We start from the raw sequence: 20,626 nt of genomic DNA, 5'->3' as shown, positions 1-20,626 counted from the left end.
CCCCAGCTGTAAGATCATCTCAGCAAAATGTTCATAAGACAGTGAGTGTTCAATCAATTCATGTTTTTGGCTGGAGGTGTGTGTAAGAATCAATGTGGGGCTCCCCCCCCCCAAAATGTAACAAGGTTGTGCTTTTCTTGTTTGTCCACAGGTATGGAGAGGAGAATGTCTGGGGGAGAGACTGGGCACCTTCTGGTTGTGAAGATACCTCAGGTAATTTGATGAACAACTCCAGCTAAGAACCATCCCCCAAATATTGCTGCTCTTGCTTAATGTTGTTTATGAACAATGGAGCCTAAGGACCTAGGACCTTAATCGTCTGCATACAAACAATTACTGTGTAACATCATGTGGCTGAGAAATTCATTCCAGTAGATTCTCTACTTGAATATGATTTAATATTTAGTTTCCTATAACCATTAGAATTAAAAAAAAAAAAAATACTTCATTTCTATCCCATTTTGTTCCAAAAAGGATTTGAGAGGGTTTTTGTAAAACAACTTTTCTACATAAGATGGACTTTCATTCAGACTGACCTTTGTACCTAATTAGTTTGAATTAAGGAAGTTTTTTCATTTTTGAGTATTAATGTTTCTCCCGGAGTTCATTTCTCTGAACATGCTCCCCATCTTCTTTTAATTTCCCTCCAAGGACAGATATGGCAGAAATGGTGAATTGTAATGTGTCTGGGGATCGCCTTAACAGAAAAACAGAAACCTCCAGATTTCAGGGGCTGTGTCAGATTCTATCAGAAGGATTTGGCTAAGCAGTCAGAGAGTAAGGCAGTGGAAGACGGCAAACGGGAATACAAATGAGCTCATTATCATGTCAATTTCCCATCATCAATGACTGTTCCATTTTCACAGGTGCCGTAGACCCACCAAATGTTCACGTTTTCCTCCTCAGCAGTAGAATGCATTGCCAGGTAAAGCCATTATCCCACAATCTCATTTACCTTCTTTTCCTGAAATATCACTTTAGAAGGGAAGAAGAGAAGGATTTACCATTTATTGAGCATCTGATATTCTAGGAGTTATTTTAGTTTCAAACATTATAAGGAAGTTAAGGAGCTATTCCAGAAGTAATACAACGGATTGGTCCAAATTAAAGTCACAAAATAACACTCAGGACTCCGTGGAGTGTGATAACTCCTTCTTGACCAGCACGACCATGAATTCCCTCATCGGACAAGACATGCCCCCATCTCAGACCTATTTATTTTATTTGGTTCTGTGGTCGAGTCACACAGCATTGGTTAGTTTCTAAAATAGAGCCTACAAAGTAATTACAAAGGGTGCACTGTCCTTTGACTTATAAGAGCTGGAAGTGAAGTATACTCCTTACTGAATTTCAAATTCTCTAGCTCTTGCCATTGCTAATTACCTGAGAGCAAGCACCTCCTAGTCCCTGACCCCAGTCCCCAAATCTCCGAGGGCTGTTTGGGCTATGCCAGCACCTGCAGCCAGGGCTCTCCCAAATCCTCCAGTCCCGTAGGGATTGGTTCATTTGAGGCATTTCATAAACATGGAGTAATAAGCACAAAAAGGACCTATTATTATTATTTGAGATTTTTACACATTTAGTGTTTCTGCTGTTAGTCTGCGGAGAACAGTTCAATTTTGAGCATCAGTTTTTAAAAGAATTGCTATGCTTTCCCAATTTTCATTTGTTTCCCTATTTCGTTGTTTGTATATCAGCCAAAATTCTGTAAGAGCCCATGACTCTTCAGTTGTGACCTGATCCTTTATTTTTTTCCATATGAATTATGAAATAGATGTATCCTGTCTACCTTTCCAGATCCTAAATGATCTTTTCTTTTTAATTGATTTAAATTGATTTAAAATATTTTTCCAGATGGTTTGTTGAGTAAGAAGCATTGTTGAAAAAGAACATTTCTTTTATAGGGTTAAGCTGATTTGCTTATAGTCTCTATGTTCTTCTTAGTTTTGCTTTCTTTCATTACATAATCACACAGCAAATCTACCAGGCCTTCTATGTGATATTTCTCTCGTCAACACTGAGAAGCAGCAATCAGTGTCTGCTCACGTCTCCACTATCCATCCACCCTCTCTGGTGGCAGAAACAGCCCAACATTCACCTCCTTCCAACCCAAGTTATTCCTAACAGGAGTTGCTTTTGTTAAGATTTCAAAAGGGACAAATCCACAGTCACATGGGATTACTTGCTCCAAACAATTACATTTACAAGGAAGAAATTTAACTTAACTTTTAGACAGTTTGTATCTATCTTTTCTCAATCTAGATCTGTGTTTTTCAACTTTTGAGCTGTAGCATATTCATTTATACGTTGAAATAGATTAAGTGCATCATGGTTGACATTTAAAAAAAGGAACAGGATAAAGTGAAATAGACTTCAAAAAGTACAAAATGTAAAATTGTCTTGTGGAACTTTGTTTCAGGCATGTGTATGTTGGGGGGGATGGGAGGAGGTGTGGTCTTATAGGTCATGGTAAGAAAATATTTTCAAAGCACTGATTTGAATGACTTGTTTAAAAAATTATATTCCTAGGGGCATCTGGGTATCTCAGTGGGTTAAAGCCTCTGCCTTCAGCTCAGGTCATGATCCCAGGGTCCTGGGATCGAGCCCCACGTTGGGCTCTCTGCTCAGTGGGGAGCCTGCTTCCTCCTCTCTCTCTCTCTGCCTGCCTCTCTGCCTACTTGTGCTGTCTGTCAAATAAATAAATAAAATCTTTAAAAAAATTATATTCCTCAAATTTTAGAGTTCCAGAAAAGGTGTTTGAGATGGTTAGAAGAGTAGAGGGCCTCCATCACTAATCCAGTCATTAAAAAACCATTTTTTGTTGTTGTTGTTGTTTTATGTGTTGGAGATGCTACCTAAGATATCATTTGGAGAAACTATTCTGGTTTCAAATAAAAATAAGATTTGGAAGCCACTGGTTTATACTGACAGTATGTTGATCACCCCTCTACTTAGAATTGCACTTCTCCTCCTACAAAATAATTAATTATTCAGTGTCCCCCAGCCTTCTTCCAAGCTGGACATTCTCACCTGTTTCATGGTTGATTGTAGTTTTGCAATCTTTCCATAATTCCTGTTAGATGCGTGTGGCTCCTTTCTTATTTCTCCCTACTTTCCCAGATATCAAGAAGATCTGAGGCCCAATTGTCACTGTGATTTGGAGTGGTCTGGGTCATCACAACTCCATATAGATTTCCACATCCTACAACAGAGAGCAGCCTTTCATTCTGCCATAGCTTCCAACTCCGGGTGAGGGTATCTTTACCCAGATGGCAGCCACGTAAAACTGAGCCATGACTGCCTAACTTCCTCGGTATCTCTCTCCTTCCCAGCTTGTGACATAAAGAGCCTGTGGCCTTTCTGGCTGTTTGGATACTAACCAAGGATAAAGAATGTTGAATTGAATCACAAGTCAACTGAGTAACACAATTTTAAGCTTGAAAGGGATTTAAACATCACCTACTCACACTCAGTCATTTTTGTGTGTCAGGAAACAGGCCCAACTCACTAACCCAAAGCTACACAGCTTATAAATTCATATTCTCTTCTGCTCAGAGGCCTCATTCGAACATACCATGACTTTATTTTTACTGCCCAACTTCTATTGAACATAAGAGATTTATACCCTAAGCAGTGTCAGTAGAACTTTTTAACTGCACTCCAGTATAGGTAAACACATATATGATCAAACACATAAATAATAAAACAGAAATGTCACAAAACAGTGCATACCCTTCCAACAAGTGGTGAGCTTTTCTGTTTTTCTATTCTAGTTGTGTCTTAGGCATATGGTAGGTGCTGTAGCACAGAAATCCAAAAGACTTACTTTAAATGAGATAGAAGTTTACTACTTTCTTATGAAATAATCCAGTGATGAGTAATTCACATCTGGCTGGCTGGTTTTGCCTGACAAGCCATTCAGGGACAAGGTTCCTTCTATTTTAGTGGTCTCCTATCTCTGGGTGGTTGTACTTATAAGCTGGTTGGACTCAGTTCACCTATAGATCTACCTTTGAGCCCACAGGGAAGAAAAAGGTAAAGTCTGGACCAAATTTAGGGCATGGCCTGGATGGTGCTTACATTTTCTTCTTGCCACATCTTACTAGCCCAGATTTAACTATGTGACAGTCCCTGAAAATTTAATTCTATCTTGCCTAGCTAAAACTCAGGATATATTTCTAGAAGAATGAAGTGTGAATTGGTACTTGTAAGAACGTGAGGTCTGCTACTACTCCATTTCTTTCCCTTCCCAGTGATTACTACTTACAAAATCCATTTCATCATCCACTAACAGGCCACAACACATGGTTTAAAAACATTGTCCTCCAGTATGGTAGGTGACATATTATGAATAATTTTACCGAGCCAGCTTAGCTTGAGAAGTTTAAAAACTACATATGGGTTCAAAATAGTATTCACAGTTTAGCTAGTTTTAATTTTTACAGAAGCTATACAGGCACAGAGTGACAAGGGCCACATGGTTTTGTAAGTACCCACACTCATCCCCGTCACTTTCAGTTTCTTCCTGGATGGATTTTCAACTCTCGAAATGGACTCTTTTGGGACTCATCTGCATATATTCTTACGATGTGTTTCTATTTCTACTTCCTGGTGTTTTCGTCTTGGGCATTATGTATGGATTATCCCACTGAAGAAATGAGGATTTACTCCTCTACCCAGCACTGCTCACCCTGCATGTAACTCCTTATCCTTTCAAAGTTCCAGCACAGTCATATCGTAATCTGGGATAGATCAGGATTCTTTGTTTACGTTATCACGACTCTGCAAATTAACTCACAGGCGCTTCATGTGTTCTCCTAGGATTAATTTTCTTTCTGGCACAGTCTTCTGCGTATTCTCATTATTGCCTTTTCTAGAACTTAGTGCTCTCTGTGCTTATCACTTATTCATCTGTCCGATTTTCCTCCCAGGTTTGTAAATCTCCACTTAGCACCTTCAAACATATTAGGCATTGTATCGACTTCATCTTCTTGAAGGAGACGTTTCCAGTCTTTTGCTCTGTTCCCACTGGGACCAAATGGCCACAGAGGTATGATCCCGGATTCTCCCTCCAACTCCCTCATGTCCTGGATACACTATTTTTTGGACCCTGTCTTCCCTTTTTTAAAATTTTTTATTTTTTAGTCTTCACTCTAGTGGAGCGTACCCTCCAGCAATAACCTGGATGAAGGTATAGGTAAAATAAATGCTCTGAGATCTTGCCTGTTTGAAAACGTCTTCATTTGACCCTGACACTTAATTCATAGTCTAGACGTCAAATTCCAGGTTAGGGATAATTTTCCTCTGAAACATTGAAGATATTGCTCCATTGTCTTCTGGCTTTTAAGTTGTCATGGAAAAGTCTGATATTACTCTGATGCTTGATTCTTTGTAGAAAACCTTTCTCTCTTTTTTTTTTTTCCTGGAAGCTTATAGGCATTCTGTATTCAGCTTGCTGAAAGTTGACATTGGCATTTCTTGGTGGGGATCTCTTTTTATTCATTGTTGGGAATACTTGGTTGATCCTATAAATCTGGGAAACAACAATAATTCTATTAATCATTTTCCCCCATCACTTTTTTTCTGTTCTCCCCCCATTTGTTTGTTTGTTTGTTTGTTTTGGACTCTGATTATCGTAATATTTAACTTCCTGGGCTGGTCTTTTAGTCTTATAATTTTTTTATTTGCTATTTCCATCTTTTTGTCTTTGTGTTCTTCTTAATTTATTATCTTAGCTTTATCCCTCAACACTTCTGATAATTTTTTTCTGACATTGTTTTTTTTTTTTTTAAATTCTAAGGTTATCTTTCTCTCTCTTTGTTCTTTGGATATTCCTTTAAAAATAAAAAAAAAATCTTTCTAAAGATTTCATTTATTGGAGAGAGAGAGAGTGCAGTTGCAAGCATGAGTGAAGGGAGGGGCAGAGGAATACAGGCTCCCCACTGAGCAGGGAGCCCCATGAGATGTGGGCTCCATCTCCAGACCCTGAAATCATGACACAAGCCAAAGTCAGATGCTTAACTGACCGAGCCACCCAGGCGCCCTGAAAGTTCCTTTTTTTAGAGCGTCCTATTCATGTTTCCTTTATCTCTGTGAAGACATTAATGCTTTTTTTTGGGGGGGGTCTGTTTGTTGTTTCTTCTAATATGGTCTCTGCTCCTTTCGAGGTGCTTTTATCCTGGTTTTCTGCTCTCTGAATCCATTTTAGATGATTTTCTCTGACGTCTGGTGACACTTGGCCGTCTGTTCACATTCTAGAACGGGGCTATAGAACCCCACTTGGAAACTGTGTACCTGGAGAGATTCCCTGTAGGATGAGCTAGTTGGGACTTTTCCTTGGGGAAATCCACAGATCAGTATCATTCGTTCCTTCCCCTTAGGCTCATCAGAAGCCCTAGTCTAGAGTCTGCCTATTCCCTGCCTCCAGTATTCTGAGGACCAAGCTGGGGAAGGAAGAGGGGTAAGGAAGTAGGATTGGAGGGTCTCCACACGCACTGCATGAACCTCCTGCTCCTTCGGTTTTCTTGACAGTGCCCTAACCTCAAACGTGCTTGCTGTCCTCAGTGCAGAGGCTTCTCTAGGGAGTAAGCCTCCTGTCTCCTGCTGGTCGATGTGGGAAGGGGCAGGTGCTGAGCTTAGCAGAGCATAGTGGAGATTTGTGCTTCTGAAATAGACTTTCAACCAAACTTCTTCTCTTAGTCCCACCTCTGGGGCTACATCCAGAGCTACCTGGTTCCACCAAGTGGTCAATCTGTATCGGTTCTGAGTTTCAGTCAGGTGCTTCTGTGGCTTCTTTACTCCTGGGCAGCGACGCAGTTTTCATGAGTCTGCTGTCGGTTATCACACGAACATCTGCTTTCCAGATTCCGAAATAGTGGTTTGTCTCCCCCCCTCCATTTTATTTCTCCTTGTGGGTTTATTTCCTTAAAAATGAGCAAAGAACAACCTTCCCCCTCTCCCAACCCCCCCAAAACATTTATTTCTGTTGTATCAGTGGAGATTCTAAAGGAAGCAGAGTTTCAATGAATGTGTTCAGCTGCTGTGTATGACTCCTATGCGTAGGCTTCTCGATTTATTTTTTATTTTTTAAATGATTTTATTTATTTAACAGAGACTGAGCATGAGCAGGGGGCCAGGGCAGAGGGAGAGGGAGAAGAATGTTCCCCACTAAAAGCAGGAAGCCTGATTCAGGACTCTATCCCAGGACCTTGGGATCATGACCTGAGCAGAAGGCAGATGTTTAACTGACTGAGCCACCCAGGTGCCTGAGGCCTCTCAATCTATTTTAAATGAATAGCTTTAACCCTTTCTTAACTTCTCCTCACAGTCCTTATTAAGAAGTAGTAAAAAAAAAAAAAATAAAGGGGATTAAGAGTACATGTATCTTGGGATGGCTGGGTGGCTCAGTTGGTTAAGCATCTGCCTTCAGCTCAGGTCATGATCTCAGGGTCCTGGGATCGAGTTCTGCATCAGGCTCCCTGCTCAGCTGGGAGCCTGCTTCCTTTCCTCTCTTTCTGCCTGCCTCTCTGCCTACTTGTGATCTCTGTCTGTCAAATAAATAAAATCTTAAAAAAAAGAGACTGTGCTTATCTTGACAAACACTGAGGAATGTGCAGAATTGTTGAATCATTATATTAAGCACCTGAAACTGATTTAAAAAAAAGTACTATGGTTGTCTAATTAACATGTCATTTCTGCATTACTGTATTATCTTTCTTCCTCTCATAGAAATACATTTGAACTTTAACAGCCAATTTGTGAATCCTACGGGGGAGGAAGAAAACGGATGGGAATTAGTTAACCCTCAGACTCAATTTTTGTCTTGTGACTTATTGAACATGACTGTGTCTAATATTTTAGAAGATTAACAAGTAAAAAGATCTGAACACTGAAATTTGTATAGTTTACACAGATTTTTTTTTCTTTTGACTGACATTATGAAACATTTAGGGGAAAAAAATTTGAAATCTCTGCTTTTTAAAGTAGCTGACCTTGGTTATTGGCCCTGAAACTAAGTCAATAGAAGTTGCTGTGTTCCTGGGGCTCTGACAAGAAACACGCTTGTGACTGTTTGGTTTTTCTCTTTCATCAGAAGAAGAGATAAGGAACTTCAGACTGCGATAATAATAACAAAACTGTGAGATCAAGTGGCACCCAAATTTCCAGCATTCACGTGCTCATGGAAGTGTCTCAAGGAAAATGACACTGCCTCCCCACACGCCCGTCATCATTTTTTAAGCCAAAAGCAGCAGCAGGGGATGGTGGTTTTGAAAAGGTGAGATTTGGCATCAAACAGACCTAGAGGGCCCTAATTCAACTTCTGTCTTCATCACTAATAGCCTTGTGAATTTGTACCGGATACTCAGCCACTCGGAACCAACTCCTCCTCTGCACACTAAGGGTGACAACAGTGTCTTCTTTGAAGGGTTGGAGATAGTGCTTGTAAATCTCCCAACACAACGGCTGACACTTCTGGAGGGCCCAGGAGAGGGGGTTGTTCCATATGACGGCAGTGGGTGGATACTTGGTCGTGTCTTCCAGAATATGAGGAGCCGTCCCCCTGGTGGGCTAGAAAAGGATACAAACTAGCTTGGAGGTTGGAGATCTAGAAAGGGGGGAGGGAGGGAGAAGAAGAAGTAAAACAAGAAAAGGAAAAAAGAGAAAGAGTGGGAGAGTCCTCAGTTGGGAATGCTGTCTTCTCCCTTCTGGGTAGATGGCTCCATGTGAACTATCCCAGATTCGTGAAGCAGGGAGGTGGTGAAGTAGGGCATATAATTCATGTTGCAGTTCATTAGGATGGATCAAGTCTCCTCTGCTTCACAGAAGCTCATCTCTTGAGCTCCATTTAAATAGTGTGCTGAGCCCTAGTGCATGCGAACAATAATGTCCCTAGTCACTGCCAGCAAATAACCTTTTTTCCAGCAATAAACTCCAAAGCCTCCAGAAATTAACGTGGAGTTAATTTTAGCAGAGACATAACCAATGAGGCTGCCCGGAAAGGCAGAAGAAGAGTATAAACAGGACCACAATAAGTAGGCCAGAAGCAGCAGTCAGATGTGTCAGGAGACTTGAAACCTCTCAGTGGTACCACAACTTTGGGGGTGGGGGGGTGCATCTCTATGTGAAGTCTGCATGCGTGTGTGTGTGTGTGTGTGTGTGTGTATTAAACACATGTAGATGTGGACATCTCTACCATAGGCAGCTCAAGCAGGACCGTCCCAGGAGAGGCTGGGCAGGGAGGGACGAGACCGCAGATGGGAATGGTTGGCCCAGGTCTGAGACAGGGACTTCTACCTTCTCTCCTGACGCTTCCTTCCTGCCCTTGACTCTAGGCTGTGGCTCTCGATATAAAAAACTCCTGTCTCCCACACTGTTTTAAATCATGAGGAGTAACGAGATTGCCTGTGATCTCTTGTTCAGAAAGCCTTGAAAAGTAATCCATTCATGAAGCTGAAAGCCAGAAATTAAAAAGAAAAGAAAGAAAGAAAAAGGAAAAGAAAGGGGGGCGGGGGGAAGGAAGAAAGGGGGAAGGAAAATCAACAACCAAAAAAAAAAAAAAACCAGCCCTTGGTCTTTCACTTGCTAAACCAAAGTATGGACTCTCATTTCTCTTCTTTCTAAGAGTCATAAAATGAGCTTCCTCTGGATAGAAGTCCCTTGGCTCTGAAGCCCTGGGTTTTAACAAGAGACAGCTGCCTTATAAAGCAAGCAGCCCTCTTCAATAGCTTCACTTGTATTTGTTTCTTACTTAATTGACAACTACGAGCAGGTTGCCTTATTTTATGGCTCACTATGGAAGGCTTTTGTAGGGCACAGAAGGTAGCGTCGAGGCATCTGTCCCTAGAGTGGCGTAGAAGGTGGCCACAGCATGCGCCTTCAGATAGAAGTGGAAACTTGGGTCATGTGCTCTCGAGTCGTACTTGAAGTTCTTTCTAAAGACGAAAGTATTTATTAGAAGAAGTGCAACCCGTGTCTGATAAATGGGAACACATCTGGCTCTCTCACGGGCGCAAACCTCACAGCATTAATTGCTGTGATGGTTAAAGCCGAGAAGGGAGTAGAACATTATTTATAGTGATCGTTGCTAAGTAAATCATTTAAAAAATGGCTTTCTAAACGTAATATTTCCCTTTTAAGAAGCCCTCCAGAATTAAAGGGGCTTTACAATGGAACATGAAACATATTGCAGGGAGAGAGACAGAAGCCGTCTTGATTAATGCCCACGATTATCAGCGATGCAAATCACTTTCACTTATTAAGTCTTGTTTAATATCCTAATGAAGGCTTCTGAGCAGATTTGGTAATTCCAGAGAAAGTGACTGTGAACTAATGCCCTTTCAGCATGTTGAGAATGAGCAGTACTATAAAGAAAACCTCATTTACCATAATTCCTCCCCTGCACAGGACCCTTTTCTCAGCTTCTACTTCGCAGCAGGAGACAATTAACCTTTTCAGTGCCAGAAGTGAGTCCCAGCACATTCCAGCTGCGAAGGCCAGCCGGGTCAGAGGAAGACGGAAGCTCTCTTTCGTTTTCACTTCCACAGAACAGTTCTAAGAAACTGGACTGCGGAGTAGGGGTTTCAAATGTCGCTGCTGGTTGTGTTATCTGACGTGGGCCGATGTGGTATCCTGCACCCTACCAAAGTCATTTAAAATGCCAACCCCGGGCCAGGGTGGCATTGCTTATTCAGTTCAAATCAAAGACTGCCAGAAATGAAAGCAGATTCGCCAAAGGAAAGCCTGTTCCACCCCGAAATGCTGGGCTTCCTTTGTGATCTGTCAGGAAGTAGGTTTTATTGAGGTTGAAAGTCTGGGAGGTCGCGCTGGGGGTGGTGATTTAGGGATTTGCCTTAGGCTTTCTTGCACTGCTGGGCTCCTATGTGACGGTTCCTCTGGACCTGGGGCCACTGGGACAGACTGGAGCTGGGGCCTGGGCTGAGCCCTTCTCTGTCCCAGGGGGCTGCACCCACCTGTGGACATGGGGTGACTTCCTAACATGACTGCTTCCTGCTTTCAGAAGCAGTAGGTAGAGGTGAGGGAGAGAAGGACCCCCCCTGGGGCAAGAAGGCCGGTTGGTTGGTTGGGGGTTTCCTCTGCTCGTGCCCCTCTCAGCGTCCGCCTGGGGTGAGGGCTGTCATTGAACCAGCCCCTCTGATTTCCGGAATCCCCTCACCAATCTCTCCCTGCCGAAGTCTGGCTGTGCTAACCCACATCCTGCTATAAAAGAAGAAGGCTTTGCATTGGGTTAAGATAAAGAAAGAACCAGGCAATTTCCTGGAATATAAAACAGCTTCCAACTGGCCACTTAGGAATGAACATGAACTTCTCATCGTCCTAACTGGGTCAAGATCAAGGCTAAAGATCCCCCCGTTCAGGGACTCCAGTGGGCCAAACATGAAACCCTCTCATGTCATTGCATGAACGCATGAAGTCTTACTCATAGCAGATGAAAGAAAACCATCACACAATTTGTTCTTCCTAAAGATTTTCAGGGCAGAGAGCAGTGGGTTTGGGTAAGAGAGGAAGAGAGTGAGGCTTGAAGAATGAATTGCTGGTTCTTGGTCAAAGAGGAGGACAAAACATTGGGATGCAATCTGGGTCACTTTGCACCTCCAGACCCCAGGTGGAAAGAGATGCTGCCTGCTGAGTCCATTGCCTTGGGGTGGAGGTGGGACCCATCCCGAGTGAGGGCTGGCCACGGGCTATGGCAAGGCACCGCTACTGTGGCTTAGAGCCCGGATTTCAGAGCTCAGTGGAGCCCATGGATCGCTTATCATCTCACCTTGTCGCTCTGCTTCTTCTTCTTCTTTTTTTTTTTTAAATTTTATTTATTTGACACAGAGAGAGAGAGAGAGAGATCACAAGCAGGCAGAGAGAGAGAGGAGGAAGCAGGCTCCCCACTGAGCAGAGAGCCCGACGTGGGGCTGGATCCCGGGACCCAGGGATCATGACCCGAGCTGAAGACAGAGGCTTAACCCACTGAGCCACCCAGGCGCCCATTGTCGCTCTGCTTCTTAATTCACGCTTTCAGCTGTCCCACCCCTCCCTTCATGCCTCTGGGGTTTTTCTTCAACCTGTGCTTCTCATCTCTTAGCATACTGGGGCCTTCTCCTTTGACTTGTTTACTGCTTAGTTCCTGTCTTTCCTGCTAGAATGTTAGCGCCCCCGTGGCTCATTTTGGCCCGAGATTCTTAGAACAGCGCACCCAGCAAGTGCTCAGGAGAGACTGGTTGAGAGACTGCTGAGTCTGGGGGTTACATGGCCCGAGTTTCTCTGTGGGACAAAAGATGGGTTTTCGACTAGAAGGTCAAAGACCGGGTTCATGCTGGCTCAACCATGTTTAAGCCACTGCACATTTAAGACCTTTGACGACCGTTGAAACTTGGAGCCAACAGATCTTCATTCCTGGAGTGGCGATGGACGAGTCCCACGGGCCTGTGTTTCTCCGTGGCACAGCGAAAAGGTAGCCATGGTAAAGCTGTGAAAACCAGGAGGTATTTTATGGGTTTGGGGTCTTATAATCAGTTGGGGCAGGCCTATAGCTACCTCATTTTATTTAAAGCTCATTTTCTCATTCTCCTTTTCTGCACTCAAGGCACACATGTCTTCTCTGTGAAGTGTTCTCTGATCTTCCCAGGCAGAATTCCCCACCCCTTCATCTCAGCTCCCCGATCCAGCCTGACTCGTCTCCACATCCATGATGTGGATCCCTCCGAATCTACCGCAACAATAACTCCGCTAACATTCACTGAGGGCCCACTACACGCCGGACGTTGTTCCAAATATGTCACGTGAACTCATTTCAAGCCCAAAGAACCCGTTTTATAGATAAAGGAGCTGAGGCACAGAGAATTAAGTTAATACACCCAAAAGCATACAATGGGGAAGTGTGTGGTGAGGCTTTGAGCCTGGGCAAGGGGCTCTAGGCTTCCCATTCCGTGCCCATGGCCCGTTGGACTGTGGACTGCTCAGCACACAAAACAGAATAGTAAATGTTAGAGAAGTGGGCACACATATGGCATCAGACAATGTTTTCTGCCTGCCTCCCTGCAAAGTTCTGAAAGCAAGTGAAAAATGGATGTGAGGATGTTTTGTACATGAAGAAACACTAAGCACTGAGGGGTTATTGTTATAGTTAAATAGTATTTTTTAAGGTTTATTTATTTTAGAGAGGAGTGAGCAAGCACGTAAGTTCGAGGGAGGGGAAAAGGGAGAAGGACAAGCAGACTCCCTGATGAGCAAACGGCCAGACATGGGGCTCGACCCCATAACCCAAGATCATGACCCGAGCTGAAACTAAGAATTGGATGCTCAACTGACTGAGCCACCCAGGGGCCCATATAATTAGTTTTAATGACAGGGAAAGTAGAAATGTCTAGAACATAGTTAAAGAAGCATCTATGAAAATATTCACTGCCTGTTCTTGGGCTGTTTTGTAAAAACTCTATGAAATGGCTCACAGATATTTAGACTTCTCTCTTGATCCCCTACTGAACTTCTGGGTTAATGAGATCTGGGCAACTTTGCTTCAACCTGGCTCTGAATCTTTTTTTATTTTTTTTTTTTTAAACCTTGTACTTATTTTGTTTTTATTTTTAAAATTTGTAAAATACACATGCCATAAAGTTTACCACTTGAATTGTAAAGTTCATTAAGCACATTCACACTGTTCTGCAATCATCACCACCATCTATCTCTAGAAATCACTTCTCTTCCAAAGTGGAAACTTTGTTTCAATAAAACAAGAACTCCCACAGCCCCTGGTAACCACTATTTTACTTCCTGTTCTATGACTTTGACTACTCTAGGTGCAGTGGGTCATATCTTCCTATGGCTGGTTTATTTCACTTAGCATAATGTCTTCAAGATTTATCCATCTTGTAGCATCTGTCAGAATTTCCTTTATTTTTTAAGACTGAATAATATTCCAGTGTGTATGTGTGTGTATGTATATATTATAGTGTGTGTATATATAATATGAATAACACACACACACACACACACACACACACACACACACACCACATTTTGTTCATTATTCATCTGCCAGTGGATACTTGGGTTGTTTCCTCTTTCAAATATGATGAATAATGCTGCTATGGACATGTATATGAATGTCTATTTGAGTCTGTATTTAAATTCTTTTGGGGATATACCTAGAGTGGAATTGCTGGATCATGGAGCAATTCTATTTTTAATTTTTTGATGAACCACCAAATCATTTTCTATAGTAGCTGTACCATTTTACATTCCTGCCAGCAGTGAACAAATGTTCCAATTTTCCCACATCCTCAACAACACTTGTTATTTTCTGGATTTCATTTTTTTGAAAATAGCTGTCATCAAGGGTGGGAAGGGGGTCATTCGGAATCTTTGAATGATTGTTTTACTTGTTAATCTTCTATGTCTCTGAATTATTTTTCATCTCTAAGAAACAATTTTGGCCACATTAAATCGACTGGATTCTATAATCTTGAATGTCTTCATCTTTTTTTTTTTTTTTTTTAATTGAGGCTTCAAATAGATGGACCAGCATGTTACTATCCTGGGTGCTGGAAAACCTTGGTGAGCAGGATCATTGCAGCTCTCAGCTTTCCTAGAGTTCAAGGTTGAGTTTGATCACATAACACATAATCATGGTGGTTTGTTAGCCAAAGGTGTAAATCATGTCATTTATAGTTACCTTTGAAATATCATAATTTCAATTGTATATGACAAAAGTTTAATGACACAGAACCCTGAAGTTCTTATTTCTAAAGACGTGAGTTTTCTAGATGCAGGAGGGTTTGGCGCTATAGGCCCCTTGGGTTTTTTGTTGGTTTATCTGTTTATCTTTTTTAAAAACCAACTTTATGTTTTAAAACTGTTCTACTTTTACTACAAAGTTCCTGTAGAGAGTTCCCATAAATCCCTATTATTAACATCATACATTAGTATGGGATATTTATTATAATCAATGAACTGATATTCTTATATCATTTTTAACTAAAGTTCATAGTTTATTGGGTTTCTCCTAAATTTTACCCAATGTCTTTTCCTCTTCCACGATTTGCATCTAGGATACCACAGTATGGTTAGCTGTCATGTTCCTTGTTTTTGATTACCTTGACAATTTTGAGGAGTACTGGTGAGGAATTTTCTAAATTCTTTTTTTAATTGGGATTTGTCTGATGATTTTCTCATGATGAGACTGAGGTTATGGGTTTTGGAAAGTAGATCAGAGAGGTAAAGTACATTTTCAGCACATCATATCAAGGGTAAAAATCAACACAATTTATCACTCTTAATGTTGACCTTGATCACTTAGCTGCGGTCATGTTTGTCATGTTTCTCTACTATAAATTTACTCCTTCTTCTCCTCTTTACTGTACTCGTTGGAAGGAGGAGTATCACTATACAGGTGTATAACTATGTAAGAGGATTGCACATTGCAATGAGAAGCTACACTCTTTGTCTTGGAGGGTGGTGTATCTACATGAATTTCTTGGAATTCTTTTGCAGGGAAGACTCGTCTCTTCTCTCACATTTATTTGCTTATTCAATCACTTACTTATATCAGCATGACTCATGGATATTTATTTTATGCTTTGGGTCATAATCTGGTACTATTTTGTTTATTTTCTTGCTGAAATTGTCCCAGCTTTGGCCACTGGGAACAATTTTAGTTGGTGTGTCCCTTTGACATATTTCCACATCACTGTGGATTTTTTGATTTCTTGTTTTTGAGCTCTTCTTTCTTTTTATTTTATTTTATTTATTTGACAGAGAGAGAGAGAGAGAGAGAGAGAGCGAGTGCATGCAGGAGCAGGTGGAGCAGCAGAGAGAGAGGGAAGGCAGGGTCCCCGCTGAGCAGAGAGCCCGACGTGGGACTCAATCCCAGGACCCTGAAATCATGACCTCAGCTGAAGGCAGAGGCTTAACCAACTAAGCCCCCCCAGGTGCCCCAGTTTCCAAGCTTTTTCTTACTTTTTGGCACTGCAAGGTGCTCCAGGCTCATCTTGTACATTCCCTGCTTGAATCCTTGAATCAGCCATTTCCCTAAGGATCCCTAGTTCCTTTTATTGGAGAATATACTAGAAACAAAGATCTAGGTGCCAGGTGTGCTCTCGTGGTTACCGGGGTGCTGTTACATTTAAGTCCGCTCAGTTGACAAAGAAAATATATGGGTGTAAATAAGCCCTCGATGTTGATGATGACTATTAACACTTTGGATGAAAATATTGATGAAATATATATTTTCTGTACTCAGAACAGAATAGAGTCAATATAATTTAAGCCGTTCTTGGCAGCTGGGGTATTTGTCTCGAATGCTGGTTATTGGCCATAGTACCAAGATTTCCCTCAGCCCCCAACAAGCTTTGAAAGAGTGTTTATGGACACATTGTGGTGCCGTGCTACTGTGCCATTTGAATTCTGCTCCAGCTTTTTGTGACTTTTCTGATTCTTTTCCCCTTGGTGTCTTTAATTCCCCGCTCTGTGCCCCTCTAAGTTACTGTTTGCGATCAGCTGTCTTCCCATAATCAGATAACCAGGTTTGGTCAACTTGTCCATCAAGTAAATGTGAAGAGATACTAACTACAGATCTGAGGTCTACTCCAAAAAAGAAAATGAATCTTATAACCCCCATTTTAGCTTATGCAGAAAAATATCTTACCCTCTTCCCTGTTTCTCTGCTGCTAGCTGCTAACAGCACTGAATAGGTGAGGTCAGACATCAAGCCCACGCAGGCACTGTTTTGTCCAGGCAGTTCTGTGTCCAGGACCTCAAATCGCATGGAGAAAGCTCTAAGCGGACGGAAAGGAGCAGCAGCCTTGAGATGCATTTGAGCTCTGGCCCTGTTGCTCTGCCTCTGGCAAGTCACTCAACCCGTCTGGGTCTAAGTTTTCTGACAATAAGTGAAAGAGTTGGCCTAGAATCTCTAGGTCCCTTTCCAGCTTAAGTCCTGTGACTTCTGAGTAAGCTTATTAATCTTAGGTGAACAATGTGGTCAGATGGGCTCCAGAGCATCTAATCTCAGTTAAGCTGCCTTTGGACTGAGTGACCTTGGGAAAGTCGCTCTAAAAATACACACGTGTACATGTAGGCATTTACGTAATAAAGGAGGCATTACAAATTGAGAGGAGATGAGTGGATGGGATGTGGCCAGGATCAGGAAAACCGCATCACTGTAGGAAGGAAAATAGAACTGGATTTCCAATAAGGTCACTAGGTAAATTAAATTCCTAAATGAGAAGCACTAATTTATAAATTTAAAGATGAAAATTTAGGAGATTATCTCTGTAATTAGGCATGGGAAAGGTCTTAAACACACGTTAGAACACAAACCTTAAGAGCAGCAAAGAGAGGGAATAGGTTCCATCACAGTTAGATATCTGCCGACAACATGGATGGATCTGGGAAGTCTGATATGTACCAATGTGATTTGCAAAATTAAAAACATATTCACACAAACCAACAATATGTATTTTGCAAGAACATATTCAAATGAAAGGATAGACTTTAAGAAGGTTGCTCGTGGAGTGGAGAGAGAAATGAAAGCAGGCACAAGAGTAAAAGGGACAGGGGCCTGGCTGGCTCAGTAGGTAGAGAGTGCAACTTGGGTTGACCTCGGGGTTGTGAGTTCAAGCCCCATGTAGGGTGTAGACTTTACTTAAAAAATTAAAATCTTTAAAAAAAGAATAAAAGAGTCTAACACCTCAATAAAAAAAAATGCAGAGAGAAGGCCTTGGAGGGTTGTCTGATGATCATGTGTCATGTACATAGATGTGGGTATATTTTTGAACATACATGTACTTTTAATGGATGTTTGCATAAACATCGTGATCCTTGGGCCATGGGCCATAAACCCCCTGAAGGTAGGAATTAGCACCCAGTGGGCATTTATATTGGTGGGATGAATGCATGGTGTACATGGAACAAGTCTGCACTAGCTACTTCACCGGGATTTTGTGGAAATAATGAGGGACAAAGCATAAATACTCAGACTTCAAAAGCTGTTGACCTGGGACAATCCTTAGAATTTATCTGCACCAACACATACCACACCTCTGGATTTCACAGATAGGTCTAAGAACAGGTGGCTGGACTAAAAAAAGTCACATATGCTGGATCAGCTCCCTCACCTTTTCCTAAACCCATGTACAGGCTCGAAACTCTGTCATTGTTATTTTACAAAAGAAAGGGCTTTTTAAAAATCTCACTGGGTTAGGTAAATATCAAATATCATTGAAAAGAGCCATCGAGATTCATTTAGAGTATCAGAACAAGTTTCTGAGTGAAGCAAATAGTTGAACGAGGCCTTGAATGATGACAACACTTTCGATGAAGTAATTCTGCTTCATACAACTTGACTACATACTTCTCGTTTTTCTCACTTCTTTTCTGGCAACGGCACTGCGAAGTCGGTCTGACTTCAGAGAGGATTTTAGCTCCTTCTGGGAGACCTGAGCTATGATCCAAGCTTCTGACTCACAAGGTGTTTCCCACCTGAACACACTCCAGAAGAAGATCCCGAGACCCAGCATGTCCTGGTGGAAAATTCCTCCCTGTTTTGGCCAGCCCTGGGTCAGCCGGCAGACAGCAAAAAAGAAAATGTCTTCTGATCCATCCCAGGGCAAGAGGTGCTTTGAACTCAGTCTGGAGAGGAACTTCAGCATGTGCACATCCCAGACCTGTTGCTATAGTGCCTGACACGAATGAGTCACAGGGGAAACACAGTGGGGACTGGTGACAGCTATATGTGCAAGTCGACAGTTGGTCACCCAGCCAGCCAACGATGATAAACTTCCCTTCGGCCATAAACCCGACCCAGCTGTGGGGCGTGCGCAAACCTGTGTCAGGGGAGAGAGAAGGCTTATTTCCTATTGGCATGGAGTCCTTTTGAACCTTGACCTTCCTCAAACTGTCCTTCTTTGATAAATGCAGGGTACCAGAAACTGAAAAGAATGGGCAACAGAAGGCTGTGCATCGACCTTCAGCAACGACAGACCCCAGAAAGGGGGAGGGAGATGCTCCCCCCGGCGCCCCCCCCCACCCCCCCCCCCTGCGAGGAAAGCAAGACCGACAGATGTGCAGTTTGGAAAATGCACCAGGGCTGGGCTCTCGGAAAGCATTTGCTGTGGGTAGGAGAAGAGTGGAGGGGACTTCGTCTCCCGTGATTCACTTTTGAATGTGCCGGTCCAGCCACCATTAACAAGAGTGAACACACCAGATAGACCTTTAAGTATTGTTCATGTTTCCGACACATCCTGGTGGAGCCTAAGGAAGAGGAAACTCTGGCAGACAACTTAGGACCATAACAGCTGTTTCTCATCATGTTCATAACTACCCAAGTTACGGCCGTGAAAACCAAGGTGGCCAACAGTTTGGAACTACTGGAAACTCTTGTAGGACCAAACCAGACTTTGAGAAAGCAGCACCAAGAATTCAGAAGGAGATATAGGTAGGCACCTGGGGGCATGTGCCCACAGTCCCACGCACACCTTCAGAAGCAACGTCCTGTTCACAGAAACTGTGGGGACAGAAGTAAAGGGAGGGGGAAAGTTCAACTCAGAAGCAGAAAGAAAAACAATAAGATTTGGGTATTGCATTATTCATATTGGCTGATTATATGTGTGACTTCTCTCTATCAACATATTTATATATATATATATATATTTTTTTGAGGGTAGAATACATGTTTTCTACATTAAAGGCTTTTATAGGTCTCAAACAATAAATATAGGCAAGATACACCAGTGGTGATAAATGGCAGCATTGGTGAACAACCGATTTCAAGAGGGGCCCTTGGGATGTTACAGAAGGAAGGGAACCAGGCGAGTGTGGACATTGAGCCTTCAGACGGCCACTGCTTCCTCTCCACACCTTAGTATTCTAAAGGTCAAGGGTAATCTACATAACTTAATGGCATTCATGTCTCCAGTCATCTTCCCTTCGATTCACCCAGTAGCTTATTGCCAATTTAATTCTTCTAAATACAGTTCAAAGACACCGTTTTTCTTGCTCACAGTTCTTCTGTGGTCCTCCTTTATCCACTAAATAAAATACATTTCTAGCTCTGTGTATTGCTTAGCTTTAGTTAAGCTGCTTTCCATTGACTAAAGAGGTTCTCTCTGGACTTTTTTTTGCTCCTACCCTTCCTTCCTGCTCAATGGCCACCTCCTAGGAGCTCCAGCTCTGCTGTCAAATTGTTACCCATCTTTCAAGGCTGATTTCAACTACTACCTTCTCTTGATACCTCATCTGATAACTGGAATCTCTCCTGATGGACCTTTTTATTCCTATTTTATTTTTATTTGTATATGAATTTGTATTTACCTGAAATTTATTTATGCAGATAAATAATTCTATCTATATAATTATATAATATGGGCGAATGATTGTATTTATGATCATACATCTATATTTATCTATAATTATTATCTATATATAAATTATGGTATTGAACATACCTCCCTGCACATTATAAGCAAGGTAACTTTAGATAGCTTCTTTTCTACTCGATTGAAAACTCCCTGTCTGGGTCTTTCATATTTGTCTTTTTCTTTTTCTTTCTTTCTTTCTTTTTTTTTTTTTGTTTTTTAATTCTGAAAAGTAGCAGATGATTATGGAAGTACACACAACCTAA

General features: G+C 42.0%; 1 long non-coding RNA gene across 1 annotated transcript in view; it reads right to left on the bottom strand.

Annotated features, from left to right (window-relative positions):
• LOC309850248 overlaps positions 1-20,626 on the bottom strand; it is a 43,155-nt gene that overhangs the window by 3,826 nt on the left and 18,703 nt on the right. The gene's annotated exons all lie outside the window — the stretch shown is intronic.

Source organism: Mustela nivalis, assembly GCF_964662115.1.
Source record: "Mustela nivalis genome assembly, chromosome: 16".
Lineage (NCBI taxonomy): Eukaryota > Metazoa > Chordata > Mammalia > Carnivora > Mustelidae > Mustela > Mustela nivalis.
This window is presented reverse-complemented; position numbering and strand designations above follow the sequence as displayed.